Raw genomic sequence first — 5,800 nt, forward strand, 5'->3', positions numbered from 1 at the left:
TTATTTCTAGGAGAGAGAGAGAGAGAGCGTGAGCAGGGGAGGGCCAGAGAGAGAGGGAGATACAGACTCTGAAATAGGCTCCAGGCTCCGAGCTGGCAGTCAGCACAGAGCCCAACGCGGGGCTTCAGCCCATGAACCGCGAGATCATGACCTAAGCGAAAGTCGGACTCCTAACCAACTAAGCCACCCAGGCGCCCCGGTCTCATTCATTTTTATGGCTGAATAATATTCCATTGTGTATACACCACATCTTCTTCACCCACTCGTCAGTTGATGGACACTGCTTCCATATCTTGGCTATTGTAAATAATACTGCTATAAATAGATACGGGTTCATGTATCCCTTTGAATTAGTGTTTTTGTATTCTTTGGGTAAAAACCTAGTAGTTTGATTGCTGGATGGTAGAATAATTGTATTTTAACTTCTTGAAGAACCTCCATACTGTTTCCCAGCCTGGCTGCACCAATTTGCATTCCTACAACAGTGCAGGAAGGTTCTCTTTTCTCCACATCCTCACCATCACTTGTTCCCTGTGTTGTTGATTTTAGTTTTTGATTTATTCTACTGGGGACATCCTGTTGTGACCTGTCAGATGGAGGACTTAGGTCTTCAATTCTGGAAAATGGTTTGCTTTGTACACATTTCCTCTTCCCATTCTCTCTATTGTCTTCTTAGGGAACTCTTATCAGATATTTGATCTGAAAAAATTAGTCTGTCACAATTTCAGACCTACAGAAAAGTTGCAAGGTATCACAAAGAAGTCCCATATGCCTTTTACCCAGAGTTACGAAACAATAGTATTTTACCACATTTACTTTATCTTTTTCTATCTATTTACCCTTTTTTTTCCCCTGAAGCATTTGAAAGTAAGTTGCAGGCACAATGCTCATTTGTTCCTAAATACCTGAATCAGAATTTTCTAAAAACAAATATATTCTCTTATATAATCATCATACACAATACTATTAGCTAACCTAGAGATCTTATTCAGATTTCACCAATTGTCACAATAGCGCCCCTTACAGAAAAAGAAAATCCCAGATCACATGTTGTAACCGGTTATCTTTTTTTAAAATCTCCTTTTATTTGGGAACTTTGCTTAATCTTTCTTTGCCTTTCATGGCATTGACATTTTTGAAGAATATAGGCCAGTTAGTTTGTAGAATGTCTTTCATTTTGAGTTCATCCAATGTTTCCTCATGATTAGGTTCGAGTTAGGTACTTTGGGTCAGAGTGGCACCCAAGTGATGTTGTGCTGTTCTCAGCAGGGCTGGGACCAGAGTCAGTGGGGGAATAGGTTCTTAGTGTGCAGATTTTAAGGAAATGTTCATTCTCAAGTACAGAGTCAGCTCTAAGTGCCTAGCTTGCCTCACCCTAGTCCCAGCCCTGTTTCTCAATGCATGCTATGAGGAGATATGTGTTATTGTTGGTCCAGTGTGATATCTGTTGACACTCTGTTAAAGTACATTCAGACAGATATCCTCATTGTGCAGTTACTATAACTTTTTTTTTGTTTGTTTGTAATTAAGAAATGTCTTGGGGAGCCTGGGTGTCTCGGTCAGTTGAGCATCTAACTTCCGCTTAGGTCATGATCTTGTGGCTCGTGGGTTTGAGCCCCACACTGGGCTTGCTGCTGTCAGTGTGGAGACCTGCTTTGGATCCTCTGTCCCTCTCTCTCTGCCCTTCCCCTACTCACGCTCACTCTCAAAAATAAACATTTTTTAAAAAGGAGATACTTAGAGATTATCTAAATATCCTATCACTTTTCTAACTTTTGCCCAGTAATTTTTTGATTGGTGACTCTTGGCTGAAGCAATTATTTAAGTGGGGGCACCTGGGTGACTCAGTAGGTTGAGCATCTGACTTTGACACAGTCATAATCTCATGGTTCGTGGGTTCGAGGCCCACATCAGGCTCACTGCTTTCAGCCTGTCAGCGCAGAGCCTGCTTCAGATCCTCTGTCCCCTTCTCTCTGCCCCTCCCCAGCTTGTGCTGTCTCAAAAAAAATAAGAGAAAACATTTTTAAAAAAATTAATAAGATGGTTGCCAAAAAGTTTTTTTCATTCCATCATTCTTTCTACATTTATTAGTTATCCTTCTATGGTCAGGACAATTTTCCCTTCTTCCCATTTGTTTGTTTATATAAAGGTAGACTTATTGATTCATATTATAGCCAATGAGCTATAATTATCTTGAGGGTTGAATTGCCCTAGATTTGGCTGGTGGGAGCTTCAAGCTAGCCCTTCTGTCCTTTCCATGGGGCCCTAGTATTAAATATGCACTTCCTCACTTTCCTGGCACAGGCTCATCTTATACCTACCCTATCCCCCTCTAAAATCAGCCATCTCTCCAAGGTGCTTTGCTTCCTTTAAGTGGATAATAACATTTAAAAATCAAAATCTGGGGGCACCTCAGTCGGTTAAGTGTCCAACTTTGGCTCAGGTCATGATCTTATAGTTCATGGGCTTGAGCCCCGCATCAGGCTCTGTGCTGACAGCTCAGAGCCTGGAGCCTGCTTCTGTTTCTGTGTCTCCCTCTTTCTCTGCCCCTCCTTAGCTGATGCTCTGTCCCACTCTGTCTCTCAAAAATAAATAAATGTTAAAAAAAATTTTTTAACCAAAATCTGTGTGCTAGATATGCTAATTGCTACTGGAGTATCACTGCTTCTAGGTCCAGGCTCAGGTGATAAAAGAGCAGCAGGATTTGAGAGCATTGACTGCAATTTTGAAAGAAGTTCTACTGTGGGTAAAATGTTATCAAGTGGTATCACCTGCTACTGAGAAATTGTGAAAGGAAGAGTCCATCAATGCAGCAAACTTCATTGTCTTATTTCAAGAATTGCCACAGCAGCCAGCAACATTGAGGCAAGACCCTTCACCAGCCAAAAGGTTACAACTCACTGAAAGCTCAGCTAATGATTAGCATTTTTAACAATAAAGAATATTTTAAATTAAGGTCTGTATATTGTTTTAGACATAATATTTTTGCACACCTAATAGACTACTGTATAGTGTAAACATAATATTTGTATATGCACTGGATCAAGAAAACCTTAGTTTGACTTGCTTTATTGTGATACTCATTTTATTGCAGTGGTCTGGAACTGAACTTGTAATATCTCCAAGGAATGGTTATATTTTAAACATACTTCATGAAAGTCTCTTTCAGACTGCTGTCTTATCTATTCATCTTAGAGCCTAAATGCTCTCAGCAGCTATGTATCCTCCCTCACATTTCCAGTGGTACAGTTTCTTCTGTGAGCTGTTCTCTCTTAAATTGTGAAATGATAGGTGGAGAGGTTCTCTTCAATGGAAATTCTTTATGTTGTGGGTTATGCAAGCACTCTTATAAAGCACTTTCAAGTTTGCCTCTGCCAGGGCCTAAAAGAGAGACTGAGAGCAAGCTGGGGAGAGGGAGAGGGAGAGGGAGAGAGAGAGGGAGGGGGAGAGAGAGAGAGAGAGAGAGAGAAAATCCCAAGAAGGCTATATGCTACCAGCACAGAATCCAACGCAAGGCTCAAACTCACAAACCATGAGATCATGACCTAAGCCAAAGCCAAGAGTCAGATGCTCAACTGACTGAGCCACCCAGATGAGTTTCTATGTTAATTTACCAGGTTGAAGCAAATGTGAGTATTGTGAATTCAGACCCTGCAGTTGCTGGTCGGTGGCAGAGTGTCAAGCAGTCAAGTGACAGCGACTCCTATAGCTCAAGATCAGCTTTCCACACTTCCATATATTCAGCTACTGTGGAGAACAACCCAAATGTATTTAGGCACAGCAGGCAGCATGACTTCCTGTGTTCACTGGTTCTTGTTGCCCCCGAGGCCCAGGTAGATGCTGTGCACACAGTGAGTCTGTGTCACAGCTGAGAAGCACTGAGCTTAAGAACACCCCCATCTTCTGAAGGGGCTGCTGGCATATGTGCCCAATCTTTGCCCCTGAGGACAACATTATCATTGTTAGCCTTATCAGGAAATAAATCTGCCCGGTAATAAATCTCCAGTGGGAGATACTATCTCTAATCCCCGAAGCTATTTGCTGTATAAACATCCTTGAAAAGATAATGTAGGATAAAAGTCATCACAAGACATGCAGAAATGCCATAGAGAATCTCCCAACACAAAGGTCCCAGTTTCCTATAAGTGACTTTTCCTACCCTGAGCCCCAACTCACTGCTCTAACCTTAAGTCCATTGAGAATTGCTTTTCTTGGTTTTAAGCATGACCGTACATAAAATATTCTTTGCAAAGGAAACAGTCCATAAAACTAATAGGCAACCGACGGAATGGGAAAAGATAGTTGCAAATGACATATCAGATAAAAGGCTAGTATCCAAAATCTATAAGAAACTCACCAAACTCCACACACAAAAAATAAACAATCCAGTGAAGAAATGGGCAGAAGAATATGAACAGACACTTCTCCAAAGAGGACATCCAGATGGCCAACAGACCCATGAAATGATGCTGAGCATCCCTCCTCATCAGGGAAATACAAATCAAAACCACACTGAGATACTACTTCATGCCGGTCAGAGTGGCTAAAATGAGCAAATCAGAGAACTCTAGATGCTGACAAGGATGTGGAGAAAAGGGCACCGTCCTACACTGTTGGTGGGAATGTAAACTGGTGCAGATCCTCTGGAAAGCAGTGTGGAGGTTTCTCAAATAATTAACATTAGAACTCCCCTATGACCCAGCAAGAACACTGCTAGGAATTTACCCAAGGGATACAGGAGTGCTGATGCATAGGAGCACATGTACCCCAGTGTTCATAGCAGCACTCTCAACAAGAACCAAAAAAAAAAAAACAAGAGCCAAAATATGGGAAGAGCCTAAGTGTCCATCAACTGACGAATGGATCAAGATGTGGTTTATCTATACAATGGAATACTACATGGCAATGAGAATGAAATCTGGCCATGTGTAGCAACATGGATGGAACTTGAAGGTGTTATGCTGAGCGAAATAAGTCAGGCCAAGAAGGACAGATACTATATGTTTGCACGTATAGGTGGATTAGGAGGAACTTAACGGAGGACCATGGGGGAGAAGAAGGGGAAAAATAGTTGGGGAGAGGGAGGGAGGCAAACCATGAGAGATTCTTGAATGCCGAGAACAAACTGAAGGCAGATGGGGTGGGGGGAGAGGGAGGGGGGAGATGAGCATGGAGGAGGGCACTTGTTGGGATGAGCAGTGGGTGTTACTTGACAACTTGACAATAAACTATTAAAAATAAAAAATAAATAAAATATTCTTTGGTTGCTGTTGTTAAGTATTAATCAGAATTTCTACTGATTTGACTGGGAGTGGAAATAGACAAGCTTCTGTATTGACTCAGTGCTTCCTACTTGCCCGATGCCAGTTATTAAGTGTCTATTTCCTTGCTTAAGCTGTTTGGAGTATAGACCCCAGCCAAACCTGTCACTATTTGCCAGCGTCTATGTAATAATACCAAAGTCAGATTCCTGCCTCAAGTATCTAACCTGAATCTAATCATAACAGAAAACGTAACATAAGAGAAAACAATCGGGAAAATCCAGACTAAAAGCTATTCTGCATAACCGGCCTGGAACCTTCAAAATGTTAATGTTGTGAGAGATAGGAAAGGAAAAAAAGCTGAGAATTTAATTTAGATTAAGATAAATTAAAGAGACGTGACAACTAAATTCAATGCACAATCCTAATTGGATCTTAGATTGGGGGAGTGGGGAGCAGTTTTAATATCCTGGAAATTTGAATATGACCTGTATATTAGCAATAGAATTGTATCCAAATTAAAATTCCTCATTGTGATA

This window comes from Crocuta crocuta, unplaced genomic scaffold (assembly GCF_008692635.1).
Source record: "Crocuta crocuta isolate KB4526 unplaced genomic scaffold, BGI_CrCroc_1.0 scaffold337, whole genome shotgun sequence".
Classification (NCBI taxonomy): Eukaryota; Metazoa; Chordata; class Mammalia; order Carnivora; family Hyaenidae; genus Crocuta; species Crocuta crocuta.